At 32.1% G+C, this 22,334-nt stretch overlaps 1 protein-coding gene across 6 annotated transcripts in view; it reads right to left on the bottom strand.

Moving 5' to 3' along the window:
• The window catches only part of LOC148608969 (uncharacterized), a 50,074-nt gene that overhangs the window by 27,363 nt on the left and 377 nt on the right, over positions 1-22,334 (bottom strand). For 3 of the 6 annotated variants that reach the window (XM_088595901.1, XM_088595900.1, XM_088595904.1), the window contains exons 2-3: positions 13,517-13,570; positions 6,806-6,892 (exon numbers count right to left, since the gene is read on the bottom strand). The gene's annotated coding sequence lies outside the window, so the exon portion shown is untranslated. Of the gene's footprint in view, positions 1-1,148; positions 1,299-5,832; positions 5,865-6,805; positions 6,893-10,674; positions 10,833-13,516; positions 13,571-22,334 lie in introns of those variants that run through there. The other 3 variants (XM_088595903.1, XM_088595902.1, XM_088595906.1) reach the window with 3 other exon arrangements.

Genomic DNA, 22,334 nt, shown 5'->3' with positions numbered 1-22,334 from the left:
GAAATATAACAACAGTTCAAACTTTTCCTTTCATCTGTGGCAACATCCCTTCAGCACCTGTGTATGGAGTTTTCATATCACAACTCATATGTTATGCCAGAGCTTGCTGTAGCTACACAGACTTTTTGTATTGCACTAGACTTCTTACAATTGGGCTTCTGGAACAGGGTTATGTTGCTACAAGATTGAAATCATCACTACAAAAGTTTTATGGTTGTCATCATATACTTGTGGATTGTTACAGTGTATCCATCTGCACCATGAAAACTGATTTGGTCAACATGTCATAATTTTCCTTTCCCCTTTCATCTACCCCAGACTTGTAGCTTTATGAACAACTCAGGCGATGTTTCTAGAAAAGCAGAGGACGCTTACCCTACCAGTGCACCTGGTCCATGCTCCTAGTTTTAAGTGGAGTCCGAGTTGCTCATTTACTTTTGTTACATTGTATGTATTATTATAGTTATTTTATGTTCTTTATCCTGTTTGTCTGTTTCCCATGTCTGGTCTGGATTACATTCTTTTGATTTCCACCAGAATCTTGGTTCCCTTGATTACTCTTTGTAAGCTGTAAACATGCCAAAAATCACACTTGTTAATTTCCATTAATTCTGTCAAATGACCATATCAGAGGGTATTCATTTTTTTTTTTTACTTTTGGTATGGATAAGAGGTGTTACTGCATTTTTTCATGAGTAAAACTTTTATGTTTTGGTTTCTGTCAATTAGTACAATAAAAATGTACGGTAAAATTACATGTACAGTAGAGCATCTGCCTTACAAAATGTGGACAAAAAAAACAAAAGTGCCAAAATCCCTATTTAGTAATGATGTCCTTGATCTTTGACTTACTGACCTCACAAAGTCACCCAACTGTGTAAGTACCTTTAAATTCAGTCAGTGGAAACCAATTACAGTCAAACAAAAAGCTACTTTCTATAGCCCCTGCTATCAAGAAAGACAGAAAATTCTTTGCAGACTACAGTAATTATAGAATATATATTTATGAACTGAATTGACTGTTACCCTCCATCTCAAAACATGTACTTATTTACAAAGATCCATCCTTATTAGCAACATATAGTATTCAATGTCCAATTATATGTGATAAGGTTTATCTCCCTTGACTGCCATTAACTCTGACTAACCTGTTTAATTCTGTCCACTATCTAGAACCTTATAAAGATAAACATTAAACATGTTCAAAGGCAATAAAATATCCAAATCAGAATCTCCTTACTGATAAAAAGATACTAATCCAACATGTTCACACACAAGTAACGTTGTCATCGATTTTACACATGAATCAAATTTCTGTGGTGGGACAAAAATAGGAAATGATAAAGAAAAGGAAAGGTCTTTAGCTTCCTATTGAATGAACATAACCATTATCATTACATCATATGCATATTTAAACCCCACGACCCTGTAATTGTAGAGGCTTTCCCCATTTATTTCTTGTAGGCATAAGAATTATGTCATTTCTATAATTCAGACTTCTTTTCTTGTTTTTGACAGTTTTTCTAAAATATAACACAAGAAATCATTCTGCATGAAATAAAGATGGTAAACATAATCCCTCCTTGTTTTGGAGAATATTTCTTTTTATCTCCCATAACGGTAAAAAATTACATGTTTAAAGTAATTCTTCATGCAAAAGTTTGTGAACATGATTATGTTTTAATTCTTCAACTTAGGCAATAATTAAAACATTTATGAATCTTAAAACAGACTTAATAAGGCAAAAATAAACAGAAGGATTTTTGTTAGTATCCCTGATAAAGTGAAAGGTAAAATTAGCATTCCCTTCACTGATTCCAAAGTGATTAATGTAAGGTTCCATCACTTCCCGATATTGTGGCATAAAAATATAGAGTACTAAGAATTTCTCATGTGTTTTTCAAGATATTATATAACCTCATGGATTCAAGGCCCCCTTCCCCTTTATGAATTTGAAAATTTATGTAAATAACATATTTTTGTGTGTATATTGTAAATGTATTAATTTTTGCAGTGGACAGAAAACTGTGAAAAAATTGTACCTGCAAAATCTATTATTCAAAAACCATGAAAATTGATACCTTCAAATATGTTCACTTGACAGAATCCACGACAATTAGTAACACCTAAAGTGAATATGTTTACAGTATACCATGAATTACATGCATAAAAGTGTTTAACAACGGTTTTTTTGTGAGCCCCCCCCCCCTTGCCCCCTCCCCCTTAATGTAATACATGTGTACTATATACAAAGTTGTTGTTCATGTATATGCTTATTACAGAATTCTCTGACTGGTGAGGGAAGGAACCATTATCATATCAAGTCAATGTTAACTGGGTTATAAGTTAATTGTGGTATGTCAGAAAGTACTTGTATACATTATATGGTGTAATTATCATCCAATTAATGTTAGGGTCATTGTACTATCAACTACTGGCAGATTCAACCTCAAGTTTTAGGAGGAAGTAACCACAGAATCAACAATTTCAAGTTTTGAACCCCAATAATAATTTCTTCCTCAAATGTCAAATTTCATATACTTGTATATATATGTGCATGTACTTATATATAAACCAATGAAAAACTGGTTAATGACATGTAATCCTCCATTACTGTTCTGTCATGTACATCCGGGTGTAACCATAGTTACTAACCAGAATAACCATGTGTTTTCAAAACTAGAGGCAAAAAATAGATCAAACAAAAATTGTGCCTCATTGTTAAGTACTGCTCACAATTTTTTGTTGAGGCAGTTACTCTAAATATATTTTTCATGGTAGCTGTACAATAAATAAGTATTGATACTGTTAAATGAATAATACAAAAAATATTGTTTTAGTAAATCTATCTTGCATGAACTGTGTAATGAGTCCAATAGTGGTTTTCAGTGCCACGAAGGCTGTTACAAAATTTTCATGTGTTGTACAATAAACTGTATAATAACCTTTTTGACATGAGTTCAGATAAAAATGTATGTATCTCTGTGCTAGGAGATTGAAGCAAAAAATGTATGTATCTCTGTGCTAGGAGATTGAAGCAAAAAATGTATGTATCTCTGTGCTAGGAGATTGAAGCAAAAAATGTATGTATCTCTGTGCTAGGAGATTGAATCACATTAATTTTGTTAATTCAGTTTATTCATCTTTTCTCCACACTGACTTTTATAAGTTGGCACAATCGTTGATTTTCAATGAGTAGCCAAAACTGTACAGTTCCTATGTATAAATGGCCTTTTACCAACATTTATCTTCCATACTTTAAAATAATTTTGAAGACTGTTTTCTTAAAATCTTTGAACACGACAATTTAAACATCAAATTTTCAAATAAAAAATCATGAGGTGCAGGAAGCTTTTTTTCAATGATAATTTGACTTATGATGCTCTAGATTTAAGCAGATCTTCTTTTAGAACAATTTATTGGCAAACAACTGAGTGAAAAACAAGCAATTTATAAAATGTAAAAATGCCATAGAAACATTGCCATTACTTCCCTTCTATTTGTACAGATGCCAAAGAATAGAAAAGTTTTTGACGATCTGCACCTACATACTAGCAATATATTTGTTTATTGGAAAACACACTGGTAATATTGAGTAATTAATTATTTATAAGAAAGTCAAGGTCACTGTAACATGTGCTTGTAAAAAAAACATTTCTGATCACAAGGCAACTTTCAAAATTGGCTTGAGAGGTCAGTATCTAGAATGATGATCTGAGCTTAATTGAATTCAGTTAAAAACTACATTAAGTAAATGCGAAGATCAAGAAACTAAGAGCAAAATGTTATTCTGGAAAATACATACTACAAAATTTGTGAAAAAAACTTAAAGCCAGAAAAAATATTACTTTTTACCAGATTTAAATATAATCTTACTTAAGATACTTAAGGTCTTGTCCATACCTGATACCAACCTGGTAAAACACAAGTTTGGGGAAATGCCTAGTAAAAACATGGATATTACCACAGCTGTTGATATCATATTTTAAAATGTTCTTGAAAGTGAAAGGTCAGGCACAATCTAAGTGCTGTGAGCACTGTGGGTTTCTGATTCTTGCGAAAATTGTAGCAAGAACAAAAATTAAAAATTACATGATGTTAAATAAAACTATAATCATACATATGCATTTCCAATATTATTTTAAAATATTTTTTCCCGATATGTATAATCTGAATACCAATCAAATACCAATTTCTAAAGTAAAAACTCTCATTGATAGTTAAACAGTATTCATACACATTTACAAATTTTGTTCAATTTCACCTTTTCCCAATTTTTTAACTGTCCAAAAGTTAATTTGCAATCACATTCGAAAGTATTTCAACAGAGTATTATCCTAAACTGTAATTATACTCCAATGACAACTGATTTCAGCTTAAGACAGTAAAATCCCTGATCAATATATCAAGATTTTTAAAAACCAGACACTTTCTATCAATTTGAATTTTACCGCCAATTTTACTTGGTTAAAATCACTGCTCTTCACTTCCTGTTTATTAACCATAAAATACTGATGATAGGATGAATATTTTGTCGGATAATTGTATTAAATGGAACATGCTTAGCACATTTAATGCTTCTTCACACATTATTGCAAGAACTTCATTCCCTAAATGCTAATATTAATATTACAAAACATAAAAAAAGTAGTCCCTCATATCATCAGTTCATTTAAAGAATAGATCTTAATTTTATTTACAGAAATAATAGAATATTAAGATGAATAATTGCCAGAAACATATTTACAGGTCATAAAAGATTATTGGATGATATAAAATGGATTACATTTGGACCATATTTTTGTATAGTGATCAGAAAAAGTAGGGAAGTTCCAGGCATAAACTGGCAACATAAGGTATTTTGATAAATCAAACACCCAAAAAATCAACATTACCCACATTACTAAAATATGTATCATTCAATGTATTGGGACATAATCTGCAGTTAAATGTACAATGGGTACCCATGTTATCTTCTAATTTCAAAGAACCTTTCAAAGTTCTGTAATATCTGAAGACATACAAAGTTGACCTGATGTGGACACTAAGGGTGGTCAATAGTTTAACCTGCCTAAGGGTGGTCAATAGTTTAACCTGTCTATGGGTGGTCAATAATTTTAACCTGTCTAAGAGTGGTCAACAGTCTACAGTTGTATTCTTACAATGCCTTTTTCTAGCCATCAAACTTTTTAACTGATCTTTAAAATTAAAAATGGTGCTAAAAGTAGAACAACAAAACAACAACACACTTACTGCATCTTCTCCCTGAACTAAATGTACATGTATACACATACTTTAAGGGATGAGAATTTTAGAAACTGTCAATTCTGACTATAATCCAAGCAACTTTCCTAGCCTTCTTGGTGTCATAAAATTACTTTTCAAATGAGGAAAGTAAGAGATGAGAAACATAAGTCGAGCCTATGTTTCTTCACAAAGCAGGATAGTATGACAGATAAAATGAACTACTCAGACAGAAACCAGCCCACAGGGACACAGCAACTAACTGTACAGCCACAGACTAATAGACAAATGTGACAGATGTCTGCAAATATTTTACAAATTTTAGATATATAGTATACTGTATGCAGATGAATCTTTAGATATGTCTATGATAGCAGGGGAATCAGTGTCCTCTTGATTCTTATTAGAAGCTGAATTTCAATTCTTGCAACAAATCATGGATTTTCATTTCTTTGAATATGCATCCTTTAGAAATATGATGAAGATTCAGCTCAAGTAAATATTTAGCTTTAAAGAAGCTATAATATTCATGCAACTTACCAATGAATCAAAGTGTTATTTATCAAGAATAAATACATGTTAATGTACCTGATCAAACATTCCTACTTCTTTAAAAGCGTCTACAAAGTAAAACCACTATTCTTTTAAAATCATGTTAACTCTTTTTAAAACATGTTAACACAGACTACTAAGAAGATATTATTGGGCAGACAATCGATTACTTCTTACCATACTTCAAAACCTACAGGATTAAGAAGCATTAGAGTAGGAAAATTAATTTCACCATACTCAATACAAGTATGTATGTTCAATAACGCAGCCTAGAGTCTGATAAACTATGAGTTAACTTAATCACTATAATACTGTTACTTCAGAGTCAAAGTAAAAATCAAATTTATTGTGATTCAAAGCCAAAGCACTCTCTGAAGAATGATAAAATCACATCCTCAATGACATTCAAACATTGACAACACCAAACATATCAAGAGTCCTAGAGATTATGATCGGCATCATCCAAGTGCTTTGAAGGACCCTTCTAATCCCAGTGATTGCTTTACAATCTACAACACTCCATGTAAGGGAAATAAACACCTCTGACCACTTCATCCATTTAATTATTCAATTATACCCTGTGCATTAACACTTTATAAGACTTGAAGGCAACACATACCATAATTAATCCTACATTGGCATTGTTGTACATTGTTTATGGTGCAGATCATTTCTCTTAATCAGGGACATTTGTGGAAAACAAACAGCCTACATGTGAATGCATGGGTTGAAATATTTAGTATCTTGTCAAAGTTGGATAAATTTTAGGTATATCAAATCTGTTACTGGATACTGTAGAGTGCATGTACTGAGTTGGAGAATTCATGGCTTCTAGCATATTATCTGCCCACATAACAAGCTATATTTTAATGAGACATTATTTCTGGACTCAAAATTGTCAATATAGATGCACGTAAAATTATACAGGTGTATTATATTTATGTCCTTACCTGATCTACAACAGGTGCTAAACCACAAAATTATCAACTGATTTGATTAGTCAACTTACCTTTCACTGATGTATTAACAGCTCAGACCATATCTTATATTGTTAGTTTTTATCCTGATACCATATGTACTTCAAAATGCAAGATATCTGAAAATAAAGACACAACTTGTTTTTAAAAGTTCAGGGACTGTTTATTGTTAGTGTGATATAATATTTTTCCTGTCTGAAGCATCAAATACAAAGTAAAGAAAAGGTTTGTAAGGAGCTTTACCTAAAATCATAAAGAAATATTTCATTACTTCAAACAAGACATCAAACATAGAGTTTACCTGTTACAGGTAAAAACTCAAAATAAAAGGAGAAGGATCCCCACCCTACATTGCTGAAGATAATGCTCACATTCCAAACAAATCGTATATGAATTAATTATTATTATAATGAGTAGCATCCCCAACATTTACTTAGACAGTGCTAATGCACTGCAAACAAAGACTGCACTCATTTGCATTTAATGTTAATCTGTACTGGTTTATATATAAATATCTGTATAGTAAAACATAAAGCATTTTAATGATTACTCAACACATATAAAAATTGTCTATGTACATACTACTGCTCAAAAAGTCATAAATCATGCAGCTTATATTACAAGACTGACACCATTACATATATTGTGTAACTACAAGCTAACCAGGATCTTACTTATTTTTGTCGAAAAGCAACATGGAGAAATACAAAAATTCCAGGCATATTTCAATTCTGTCTCTGTCCCTTTAACCTGATTTTCAGGTAGCAAGCATTTTCGGTAACATTCCAATTTAATGATTATACTGATAAGATGGTTATGATCTCTTTGTTAAACCCCTGAAATAAAGTTTCCAAATTTCATTTAAATTTCTCCATATTATCACACAGTAAACAGTTTGTTCAGAGTACTTGAAATAGTTTTCTGCACTTTAAATAAATGTTTTATATTTTCCACTTTTTATTAAGTGTGACTAACTGCTTTGAAATCCAAATGTTTGCTTCATAATTTGATTGACAGCTATAACTACTGTATTGCAGGTGTATAGCTCTGTCTGATGTATGCATTTACATTTACTTACAAAATTCAGAATTTTATAATGGAAAAAATTATCACGAAACTAAAGAAGAACTCCTCCCTTCTTAATACATTTTATCCTTTAGTAAAAATGTTAGAAAACTAACATATCGAAAGACAAAACAAAGAAGAATTTTATCTAAACCCAACACATGAACATCTTCAGCAATCGCAATCTTACATGTATTTATCCATTGCCAGTTTAATCACTCTCAATTTTTTCACATCCCACCACTCTTAAATTCTACTCTAAACAAATCCCACTCTAACTTTAATTTTGGACGAAACAGTGCACTTGTCCATGCAATGTAAATCTTAAAAAAAAACAAATTTACCAAACAATGTTTATTTTGATCTAAAATTTTGTTTTAAATCAATAAGATTTTCATGAACTTGAAGATAGACACAAATTTTGAGATTTTATCAGATGTAAGATGGACACGACTTCTACATACATGTACATGTATAGTTGTCAAGTATTTTTTAAGTGTCAACATGTTTTACTATTTAAACTTAATTTCACTTAAAAAATAAAAATGTATCAAGTCTGTAGACGTTTTGGACAGTAAATTGTCAGGTTACCACAAGGAAGTCTAGGATGAGACACTATCTTTATATAGCAGCTTAAAATATATATATATATATCTACAGCTTCTGGTCCTTAGTATTCATTTTAAGGACATAGCTATCATACATGTACATAATGGAGGTAAAAATATAAGTCAGTCGGCAGGCCAGAAATGAAGAATAATAACAAAATTACTGAACTGATAAATTCTATGTATTAGTCAAAGAGAAAAATCGGTGTTATTTCATCTTTTGTTTGATTGTTTGTTTGGTTTTTTTTTTTTTTGGTTTTTTTTTTTTTTGGGGGGGGGGGGGGGGGAAGGAGGTGCATGAAGAAACAGCTTACTGTAACTTGACTACAATTATGTCACATTTTATGGGAGAAAACAACAGCTCATTATTTTTAATAATAAAATAACTAATGTAAAGGCTGGCAATTAAGGATACTCAACATCAGTCCAAATTTAAGGCACAAAAGCAAAGCAATACAACCTGAAATTACACATATGCTTTATTTTTAACTCTTGTTGATATGGTAGAGAAATTGTGTTAAAATTAAAAGGGATGAAAAAAAAACATACAAACTTAACTTCAAGAGAGGATCTAGACTTAACAAATCAGTTTAGATGTTGGAAGGTTCAAGTCAGAAATAATACAAAGTACATGTAAAGGTTTGTGACATTTGAACACCAGAATAAATAGAAAACCATCATTCAAATATACGGAAATTTTACACACAAAAAAGAAAAAAATCATTATCACTAAATTAGGTTAAAAACAGTCAGTAAAGCCTTGTTCTAAAATAGTGAAAAGTAGCTGAATATTTTTTTTAGCATTTAAGCAGAGATATTGAAACTGGTGCCCTTCTCATCACTTTCTTGTCAAATCCATAACAAGTATATATTAAATGATGTTTACATTACAGACATGATTTGACTTTTTATGAGCAACTCGGCGGGTGTTTCTAGAAAAGCAGAGGACACTTACCCTACCGGAGCACCTGGTCAATGCTCCCAGTTTTTAGTGGAGTCCGAGTTGCTCATTTACTTTTGTTACTTTGTATGTATGATTTTGGTTGCTTTGTGTTCTTTGTTGTGTGTGTCTGTTTTCCATGTCTGGTCTTTGTCCCTGGATTACATTCTTTTGATTGCCGCTATAACCTTGGTTCCCTTGATTACTCTCTTACAAAGAACATGCAAAAATAGAAGTCAGTATTCCTAAGTAAAATATGGATTTGCCAAAATGTGGAAATCTGTTAAAAAGAAAGAAAATTATCCCTGACATTATTATATACATTAGTGCCAAGTTTCATCATGATGTGATCCATAAACATAGTCCCGGACAACCAGACCATTTAGACTAATAGTTTTAATGCCCCTTACTTCATTTTAGAAACAGGCTACAACAAACTTACATGTAAGTTCACATATACAATGTAAATCAGGGTTAAATTTAGCAATATTTTTCAAAAGAATTTGAAGTTTGGTAATCCCCACAATTAAACTCAACTTTAAAAATACTGTGTATATACTGAAAAAAAAAATTTAAGTAGAATTCCATGGTAACATATACAGGGTAAATACAGAAATGTATGTTTTATGATAAGAAGGGTCCTCTTAATTTTATCTGTGATGATTACTGGTACATGTTTTTCTGATCAGAAGAGATCAGAAAAACATGTACCAGTAATCATCACAGATAAAATTAAGAGGACTCTTCATCTAAATAATATGCATTTTAAATCTCATGTCTGAAATCACTCATGTAGTTAAAAAAAAAACAGATCCGAAATAATACACATGTACAAAAGGAGACAATTTTTGATTGACAAGATATTGACAGCAGCCAAGGTATCTTCCTATCCTTTAAGGCTTCTGTAATTACAGTATCATAAGAACAACTAATTGATTTTTTCTACAAATTACAGGTATATCACCCAAGCTATCAAATCATGATGAATCGGAGATTAACAATCCTATAAAAATACACCATAGGGTTGTTATTACAAGTCTCCGTTAAATCTCATTGTCATTATTTGTTTACATGTGTAAATAACACATTACTGTCGCTACTACTGTATTTAACAGGTAAATTCTAACGACTCTGCTAGAAAAGAAGGACGCAGGTGACCCTGGGGTCAATTGTCTTTTTACGATTAATCTACCACAAACTTTAACCCTTAATTCAATAAACATGGCTGACAAAGCTCCTTGTAAAATAAACAAATACAAATTTTAACAAAATATGAGAAAATAGATACCTGTGTTAAATATCTTGTACCAGTACTGTGATGTGTTTCTCATTTTAATCTGTCTCAAATCAACGTTAAAAGTCAGTCGTGACCTGACCACATGATAGAGGCAACTTCCCCCTTTTGTTAAATCTTTCAAACACACAGGTAAAGATTGAATACTTGTCTTTTGTTAAAGTCTGCTACCTTTATATGTACAAAACTTCAATATCATTTATGCATTGATTTGGGTCTGTTTAAATGTCCGCGCTGTGATGGTTAGTAGTAAATAAAGTATCGCTGTGTGAAAAGAATCGGAGAGAACTATATTGTTGATCAAATAATAACATGTTAATGTTCACATCTATATTATATTGAGTCAACATATCTGACAATATAACTGTTGACAAAGTTTCACTAGGGGTTTAATGATGTTTCAAAAAGATCTGTAATTTTAAAGTATTAAACATAAAATTAAGAGCACCTTAACAAGATTTTAATTTCAAAATATGAACCATAACATTTTACAACAATGGCACCTGTTCTCTTAACAAGAACATTGTATACACATGTCATCTCTTTACTAACTGCTGCAACAACTGTAATATATGTATTACTGGTACGTGTATATCAATACACTACTAAAACCAATCATATTCCAACCCATACCTTCTGAAAATGAAAAGTCTGACACCTTGTGGTACAGTTTCAAAAACAGTCAAATCTAGAATTCCAGAGTAATACTGACAAAAACTTCACTGGGCCCAAATTGATATGACCACAGAGGTCAAACCTTGAACAATCAGGGCAAGTATGGGCACACCATTCAAGCTTGGTACAGCTCTGAATTTAAAATACAATTTGACCAGAATCAAAGTGGCCCCTTTTTGGCCACTTATTTATAAATAATTCAAGTTACAACCCCCAAAATCAATTCCTGTCCTACATATTTCATGTCATAAACCCCTTAATCAAGCTAAGCTTTCCTTTTATAGTATGACATATTGTTGAACAATTTCAAAGAAATTCATTCACATTTACTAAAGTTATTGTCCAGACATCCTGACATACTTCTTTCTGCCCATTTCTGACACCTTGTGGTATAACTTCATAAAGATCTATACATTTACACATTCTTGTCCATGTTTATGAACACCATGCAGACAACAGCATGATACCAATATGTGACCACATATTTTTTGCTGTCATATAAAAATAAAAATAATGAAATAAAAATTAAGGGCCCAAATCTTTGGCTGTCATCAGGACTGACTACATGTAGCATAACATGAGAGGAAGACAACAACTGCCAAAGCAGAAATAAGAGAATTCACAAATGTTGATCTTTAACTTTGTGGAGAAGATTTGTCAAGTTCAAGATGAAAATTATTCAATACGTGTACAGGTAAAGAAACAGAGGATTTCTTGATTTGTGCAAATTCATCATCTAAAATCTTTTTGTTAGAAACAGAATATTTATCGATAAGACTTTGATATCGGAAATAAAACTTGTGAGTAAAGATGTGTGTTAAGACTGAATACCTGGGTGAAATCATTTGAGAATGATCAGTATGGGTGTAACCCAGTATGTGAATACAGAAAGCAAATGCAGATGGTGACTGAGTATGTAATGATGTGGACTGAGAATAAGTATGTGAGTACAGAACACAAAGATGGGTAGAGTCTGACTATGTTCTGATGTGGATGGAGATTGAGTATGTGAGTACAGAAAACAAAGGTACATGTTGGTGGAGACTGAGTATGTGTGTGTACAGATGTGAATGAAGCCTGATTATTTAAGTACAGATGTTGGTGTAGAGAATGTGAGTAAAGATGTGGCTAGAGATTGTGTAAGTAAGTACAGATGTCGATGAACACTGAGTTTGTGAGTGTAAAGATGTGGCTAGACATTGATTTTATGTAGATACATGCCAGTAAAAATGTTGGTCAATTTTTCAAATAAGATTTCAATCCTTGAAAAATTAACTTACTCACTTAGAATCATTGATTAAACATTTTCACTTATTTAATGGATAGTCCCAAAATATACAATTCATTATTCCATGATGATTCAAATAATTATAATTGACATCTAATCTATTCATGTACATGTATGTTTTCCTCCTTACATGTAGAATACAAAAAAAGTTAACTATTTTAAACTGGTAGCATGAAAAGTTAAGTACAATCTTCATTGATAATTTTGTTTTGCAATGCATAAAGATAAGCTTTGCATTGTACCAATTTTAGGACAACTCTAAGCATCACACTTCCCCAAAGCAGGGGTATAAAATTGCAACAATATATATTAAGATACAGCATTGAAAAGTTCCATGTACATGCATATTGTCTGATTCTTATTAAAATAATAACCACAGAAGCGTGTAGACTTGTACAGATCATCGAAGTCAAACAATCAGACAATCAAATCATGTTACAAAATATTGATCTGACACAACCCTGATTTAAAACCATACTTAACAATATTTTTTTTTAGTGAAATCAATGCAAACACATGGCGTATCTTCTTTTTCTTTTCTTTGAAAGAATTGGTTGTGTTTCTAATAGTAAGCATCATAACAACAAGAAACAAACCAATGTCTAAAATGTCCAAGCACCCAGGACCTAATCTAGAAGGAGAAATGAGCAAAAACTTCTCCTTGTTTGTGCTCACTTCTCCTTTTTGTTTTTGACAGGGAGAAGTCTTTGTAATACATTACATTGTCAAAAATGACAATATTGTCGTCATTTTTCAAATAGAACTTACCAAATCCTTTTCTTGTCATTGATGTCTAAATTAAGCCTTGCAAGCATCATAACTACAGGTACCAATCTAATAGTCATTTTCAGTAAAAAAAAATATTTTATTTACCTTTTTTTGTAATTCTTGAATTCATGCATCACATCACATGTTCCAAAAATAAATCTGAAAAAAAAAAATTAATGAAGGGTTAAGAACATGGTTAATACATAGTCAGTCAGTTGGCTGCCACCTCTCTTTGTTTTGTTTTTATCAGTACCAGGCCCAAGCACCATAAAAGTTCAAAATATTTAAGTCTGAGAATATTCTCAAATTCTGAGGCAACTCCAATTAAATTATATGAAACTGATGTCACAAACAGTTAAGAATTTTCAAGTTTTGTGGCGCTAGGGCCACAATATGCATAGGTGGTTGATTTTTTTGTCATATTTAACACTAAAAAACACCTTCAGTCATATAGTAAATAGAGGAAACATGACAATAATAGAAATTGACAAAACTGTACACTTGTTCATTGAAAAAAGTTTTTCACAATTATTCCTTTCAAGAGTTTTTTAAAACTTTTCTTCAGTCTCATTTTTTTTGAGTTGTCAATATTTGTTGTGTACTGGTAAGCTATGAATTATCATTTGGCTGAGTTGGCCTCAATCATTCAATAGAACAATTGCATATTCAATTCACTATTGCATGTACTGCATTACTGTTCCAAGTGTTAAATTGTACACCTTGGATTCATTTATAAATCATGTACCCCCCTGTACATCAAAATTATCTATATAAAATACGCATCTTTCTATAAGCATGCACACCTTCTTGTCTTTGTACTGAATCTGTATTATTTAGAGTTCTTGAACAATAAGCAATGAACTCAGAAACAAGATCTCCTAATACCACATCTCTTGAGAAACAAGCATTCATTCAAATTTCTAATAATACATGGATATTCAATAAAATACAACCAAAACGTATGGACTGAAAACTTATATGTTAATTCACATTGAAATAGAGTGAATATCAAGCAACTTCAAAGATTAAGAATCTGTATTTAAATGTTCAAATGTTTGAATTCATAGTGTGTTTTGGCAATGACTGGGATTAAAACATTGAGAAATGAACAACCTGAATCAATATTTCAATGAACAGTTCTTTAAGACTCTATATCAAAAATGTGACTTTATTGGGACATTTATAGCTTTAATGTGTAAATGACACAAGGCCCCATCTAATCATATTCACCTCCTAATCCCAACGACCTTGTTCAAGTTACATAGGAATAAAAAAAACCTTCAGCTTCTCTGACCAGCCTTAAAAATTAGTGACAACTTCAAAATATGCACAGCTTATTGTACATGTAGTCTCTGGAAGGCTGGAAATTTTAACACTTGTTGGGGTCAAACCAAAAGTGAAACTTCATTCTTTTAAGTCATATGCTCTGAGCCCCACATCCCCACCAGTATATTAAGTTATCCAGGTAACAGTCACTTCATTTCTGTACTCATATACATGTACATGTAGGTTGCAACTTGCAACAATCTTTTACATGTACATACATAAAGAACACAATGTAAAACTTAATTTACAAATGAATACACATTGTATCCAGCCTAACTCATTCATCAGATAGTTATTTCAATACCAGTAATGCCCTAGGGTGAATGTTTTATGACATCCTCAATGAAAAACTCCTTAACAAAACAAATAAATTGATGCAGAATTTTATAATAACTTTTCTACGGTATTACATACAAGTTATAAAATATATCAAAAAATCACAGACACAGACATCAGTGGCAACATCAAGATCAATCATATTTCAAAAGAAAATAAGTCATTGTTTTAGAAAAAAAAAAGGTTTTTGCAATTTAGTTACAATTTCTGTATCTTGCACAAAGGTTATCTACTACAAATAAGACAAAACTGGCTTAATATATACATGTACAACAAATAAGTTGATACAATTATGGAATTAAAGCTATAGCTATTTTACATGTATGTACCAGTATTAAAATTTAATAGCATTTTAAGATCCAAAAATAAAATGCAACCATTCTCTATCAAACAAATGCAATGAAAGTCTTTCTCAAAAATTAAAAATTATGGGTAACTAAGACCATTGATATATATGTATTCATTTACAATGTACATGCACCGTAGTACAAATAGAAAACTGAAAACTAAAAACAATAGAAAACATGATGATCAAAATTCTACAACATACAAAATGTACTTTTATATGTACTAGTGTAAATATCTTAAAAAGTCAAAATCAGTCGAAAATTATAAGACACATATGTTTCTGTTGTCACTATAAAATTACATGTGTGCTCTGAAGTCACTATAAAATTAAGACACAGATGTAGTAACAATAAAATGTGTTCTCTAGTCAATATGAAAGATGCACATGTGCTCTATACTATAGTCACTACTAAATTATGTGTACTTTCTAGTCAATATGCAAGACACATGTGTGTTCTGTAGTCACTCTAAAATCAAGACACACATGTGCTCTGTAGTCACTATAGAATAAGCGTGCTTTTAGTCATTATGAATGACACATGTGTGCTCTTTAGACACTATAAGACACTTATGCTCTGTAATCACTATACAATGTACATGTAAAATGACATGTTTGCTCTCTAGTCAATATGGTCTATAAAGAGACCCATGTGCTCTGTTGTCACTATAAAACCACAGGTCATGATATGTGCCTGTAATCACTATAAAATGACATTTGTGCTCTCTAGTCACTATGAATTGATTAATTCATTGTTGATGTTGAATGCCCGAGCAGCAATATTTCAGCTATATTCAAGCGATGAACATGACATGGATGATATAATGAACATGAAATGAAAACTGGGATAGGACACAAGGATGATAGGGTTGACAAATTTTGACTGTCACTGAAAATAGGAAGAGGTGGGTAGGTTCGGGCAATTTACTCTTCTGTGGCAGATCCAAATGGTTCCAACTATACCACAGCAGGGTTCTTCAACGTGCGAGGAACGTGGCATTTTTCCAAACACGATGCACCACTACGGTTTGCGGTCAGGTTTTCCGTATTATGGCCTAACGACCCCATCATGAAACATGGCAGGGGTACCCTATTCCACCACCTGGGGCACACAACCCAGTTGCTTTGTGGGCAGAGCGCCTTAGCCCTTGACCAAGGTTCTGAGCACTATTTAGTTGCCTTTTACTACAAGCTTAGTGCTGCCTAGGCCTATTCTTTTGACACCTGGACCCGCACAGGGCTAGTCACTAAGGAAGACACTTGTGTGCTATGTACACAATACAAAAGACAAATGTGAATACAATCATTACAATATAAAATAAAGAACAGCGTTCCCATGTCCCCCGCTAAAAAAAAGTGCAGAAAACTTTAAATTCACTGAAATTTTCTAAGTCCAAGGGCCATAACTTCCATAAAAAACAATCATCCATAACCAAATTAGAACTTAATCTGTAACTTCTCATAGTAAGACTACATACAAAAGACAAAACCAATTGATAAAAGCATAACAAAAAAGTGTAGACTAAATTCACCGAAATGTTCTAGGTCCAAGGGCCGTAACTTCTGTAAAAATCTTTCAACCGTAACCAAAGTCGAACATAATCAGTAACTTCTCATAGTAAGACTACATACAAAATATAAAATCAATTGGTAAAAGCATTACAAAAAAAAGTGCAGAAAACTGTAAATTCACTGAATCACTGAAGTCCAAGGACCATAACTTCCGTAAAAATCATTCAACCATAACAAAAATTAAACTTACTTTTGTAACTCTTCATAATAGGGCCACATACCAAAAACAAACTTATTTGGTTAAAGCATTACAAAAGAATGCGGAAACCACAGACACATACACAGAAGGATGCCAATAGTCATTTCCATATTCCCTTGCGACGTGTCATGGGGACAATTGAACTTCCTTTATACATGTATTTGAACTATCAATGTTTCATCAGTCTGTACATAATCCCATTAAGTTTTGTAAAAGCTTCTTGTCCTCCTGGTACATGTATGTGGCAGAGAGAGAGCTACTCTGGAGCAAATTTCTTATTACACTGAAATCCTATTTATACACAAGAGTTTGCAAGGCTCTTTGGTAGTGGTCTGCCTTAAGATTACAAAATTGGCATTTTCCTTTGTTTCAAAAAGGACACAAAAAGCATGAAAGTCTAAGGTTCATACATCATGCATCAGCTTTAGAAACAATGAGCTTGGGTTCATCAAGTTGTTATATACAATGTATTTACAAAAAGGGCATGGAGTCACTGATTTGTTTTGTGCCCCAGCCACTTGGGAATGCAGAAAAGGTGCATGGAGATTTACATTATGTTAATCACTTCTAAGAAAAACACTATTTGGACACAGGGTCTGTTAAAACTGTCCAAATATCAAAAATGTATATTAGTACATGTCACAAAATGTATGTAGATATTATGAACCATGATTTGCTGTGGATGTTTTGGAGTATCATTTGGATACATCTTGTTTACCACTATTTCAAAGAGTAATCAAGAGAACCAAGGTTATAGCCAAAAGAATGAATATGTGAGCAGCCTCAACGGCACTGGAATTTACAGTCAGACCACCATTATTTTATTGTAACAGTTCTGCTGGTCACAAACATTTATGGAGATGTTTATAGATTATCATGGTTCATAATATAAATGTATTGATAATCAAACACAATCAGCTGGAAGTTTGCCAATGAGAAAAACGAATTATTTTTTGTATTCAAAAGAAAATCTGTTGTAATATTAAAGTCAATAAAAGGTACTCTAAATCTAATTACCACTAGAATCGTGATGTGTATTGTTTGGGGTATTTATCTACTTACAAATCGTCGACCATAACCGTTCAATTTTGCTGACGTAATGATACCTCTTAATCAGAAAATTGTACAGACTTAAAACCCTGTATTTAAATGAAACCAAGTTCCATAATGAGTTTTGCTTCACATTTGAAAGGGAAGATCAAAATCAATATTTTCAAACTTATTTCGATTTATTGAGCCAAATTAAATGATGGCAGTGGTAGGGCCTTTATTGGCTTTCCATTTTTGGTGGAGATAAATTAATGAAATTGTACAAAACAGATCCTCTAAGACCTATAGTAATCATTATTAACAGGCATAACATACATACACTGTATGCTCTTAAATATTCACTATTTCTTTAATCTCTGATGGTAAAAGTATGTCACAGTTTAGACTTCTGAGAAAGTACCAGTGTAGCATGTGATGACATTTTCTGTAAGTCAACACAAAGATACAAGTACTCTCTCTGAACATTCTACAGACTGTCAATACAAAAAAGTATATTGTAAGGAGAAATACTCCTCGAGACATGGATGAACTGCCCTCCTCTAAAAAAGTGTGAGTTTGGAGAGGAAAAATTCTGACTTCCTTTACACAGTTAAAGAATGGAAGGGGAGAAATGTTCCTTGGGAACATGGATGAACTGCCTGAATAGACCAATGAAAGTGTAAGATGGCACACTCCACTAAGAGCATAATAGACAAATGTGAGAACTACATGTACATGTATGAGACAAATGTTGGGTTTCTTTTTTTAGAAAGTTCAAGCAGAATTGAAAGAAAGACCCATTCAAAATCAAATTTAAGGAAGAAAGATTAATTATAGGCAGTACAGGTAGTTCACACCAAGAGAAAATTCTTGACTTGCTGGAACAGATACTTGAATGTACAGAAAAAAAGAACTATTTTTGACCAAATTAAACCCATGTGACATACATGTACATGTACTGAAAATAATCTTAGGTGAATAAGGCTCCAAGGAAAACAGTAAGCTAGTCATTTAATGTCATTCTCTATGTTCAAGGCAAGACAGTGCAGTCAAGTGTTCACTAAAGGCTATTTGCAATTTTATAACAAGATCATCAGATGCATTCTGCAAGCATGTTTTTTTTTCTTCAGCCCTTTCAAGGCTTGACATGTACAAATATGTTTATTTTTGTATTTGGACATTGGACCAAGTCATGATCTTAATTAGAACTTGTAATTGCCAGCTCTAATCACAACTGCAAACAACACAATATTCAGTTAATATTTTAAAAATATCAAAATATTAGCAAAAATTTTAGCACAGTGCCCATAGTTAATTTTTATCTACAATTAATTACTGATAGCACAGTGCTAAAATCAAATAGCGCTGCAAAGTGCAGCACTATAATGGCCTGAGGAGAACACTGATGGTTATTTTTATTTTTTGGTTCATTTGGGTTTTAGGTAAACATGAGTTTTTGATTGTTTTTCGGGATAGTTGTTGTATTTTTTAATTATTTGCTGTTTAGAGTTAGTCCTACTCCTACTTAAGATAATGCATAATACTGTAAGTCTTAATGTACATGTATTTAATGGAAGTTGAAGCAAGTTTTTTTTTTGTCTTCAACACATATTTTCAGATTTTTTTAAATGGGAGAGCAAAAACACATCGTGACAACACTGTGCATGTACAAGGAAACAGAAAATACATGTATAATTAAAAATTTACATGAATACATACATGAACAATGTAAAACTGTAAAACAAATCCAACGGATGAAGCCGAAAATGGTCCATTAAAGTAACAGGGTTTTACTTAAATGTCAGAAATGACCCATTAAAATCTTGAATACTTTATAAAAAAAAAAAAAAAAAAAAAAAAAAAAAAAAGAACTAAAAATGGCCTTTCCCAGCCAATGAATGATGCATTGTTATGTTTGGCCTTGGGCTGACATTTTCATCCAGAAGGGGTCGTGGCCTTGGACTGACATTTTCATCCCGTAGGGGTTGTGGCCTTGGACTGACATTTTCATCCTGTATGGGTTGTTCTCTCCTTGACATATTCTCTATACATGTGCTTTTTCTTGGTATACTATATAATGTATATTATCAAACTTTAAAGGGAGATAACCTGAGGTAGACTTAAGAACAAACTTATCAAAACTTAAATCCTGGACATGCTTGATACACCTGATGTTGGATTGCGATTAAATATTGACACAGCTTATATAAACTTAGTAATAAAACTTTAAAATTTTAAATTAGGCATGCAATGTACAAAATAATTTACATCTTTACCATACATGTACATGTAATTTATCAAGGTTCAGCCACAAGTGTATTTCCCAAACCATTATGGCTCTGTGCTTTTCAACAACAGGCAGAGAAATTAACTTTTTTAACCACAAGCAAGTTTTTGTTTGTGGTAATTTTTTTTATAAGCAAAACATGCTACTTGAAGAATTTTCAGAGGCAAAACTTTTCAAAACCAAAGATGTCTCTGAAATTCAACAATTTTTCAAAAGTGTCCTTGCTCACAATCACAATTGTTTCTATCGTAAACAACTAGCATAACCCAACGCATGTCACTTCTACTGCCTATCATAATTATAATAAGGCATGGAGCAAAACATTGCTCAACGGTAGAAAAAGGCCTGGAAGTTCTGAAAAAGGGGCAACTGGTTTCCAGAATGGCCATGAAACTATTATAAAACTATAAACTAAAATATTACTGATCTGTCTGTAAAAAATGTTTCAGACTGAGAAGCAAAATTTTGCCCTTCTTCTAAACCTTCAGACACAATAAGAAATTTTGCACAAGCATTTTGCATCTTAATGTCCACTAAAGCATTTTGCATCTTAATGTCCACTAATTTTAAACCCTGCAACAGTATGATTTTTAGCACTGTACTATCTGAAATAAAATATACATGTTCAACATTTTTGTAACTATCTGGATGAGGAGCCCACAAAGCAGGTTGAACTTGGCAAGGTGATCTGGGGACATATCCAAAAAATGAAAGACCCAAGAAGCAGTTGGCAGACCACCAAGTGAACATTAAAAGATCTTTTTAAAGCATCTGTATTAATGTTGAATGGTCCAACACTAGATACTTGTAATTCCAAACTAAAAGGTCCTTTTAATGGTACATGTTAATAGTAGTATGGTCTGACCACTTTTCTATCATTAACAATTCAACTGCATGAAACTAATCAATTTCAAGGTTGAAATTACCTATCTGCAGATTTTCTTTCACTTTTCCTACCCATATATTGTAGATACACATGTATGTACATTTGCATATACAGTATAGTGCTTGCAAACCTACATGTTTATACATAATTTCCAGTTAGTAACTTAGTACACTGAAGCACACAGCAAGAAAGTTTGTCATTGTCAGTTATCTCCCTTTAGCTTCAACATTTTCAACTACTAATGTACATGTACTGAACTTATTGTAGTAAATAACTGTATTCTTTCTGATATTTTGTTGATTTTTTGTTTTCTTTCATATAAGGTTACAAGCATATTTTAAAGGTTACATGTAGATACATATTGTACGAACATACATGTACATGTATGCATCTACTGTAACCTTTAAAATGTTCCAACATGACAAAAAAAGCTACAGGGAAACCATTACAAAAGTATTTTATATGCAATATAAATTGAAATGCAAAACTACTCATTTTCTTGTGCACTATAAACCTCTATAAATGCATCTATCTGAACTAAATGTATTTTTTTCATGTATTTATGTGATGAGAGTATGAAATTTCCAATGTATCTGTCTCGGGTAGTCAATACATTTTCTTTCTGTGCAATCTACATTTTGAAATGCATTTTTAGTTGCTAGGTTTCTCTGATAATGTGATAAAATCTACATTAGTGTATAATGGCTGTTGTATAGCAGTTATCAATACATTTCCTGAAGGACAGGGAGTTAGTATTGTCACACTACTTGGTAAACCTTTACATATTGAAAAATATATAAAATTTATCATGTTTTTTTTTACCTTTGGCCAAGCTTTCTAGATGCTGAATTTAAATGCTTAAAAGACAAATCAAAACATGCACACGAATTCTACACATATAGATATAGTTTACTCAGTTACTCAGATTCTATCACAAAGCCG

Source organism: Perna viridis, chromosome 8, assembly GCF_037379345.1.
Source record: "Perna viridis isolate PV_CMFRI_1.1 ecotype Kerala chromosome 8, ASM3737934v1, whole genome shotgun sequence".
NCBI lineage: Eukaryota > Metazoa > Mollusca > Bivalvia > Mytilida > Mytilidae > Perna > Perna viridis.
This window is presented reverse-complemented; position numbering and strand designations above follow the sequence as displayed.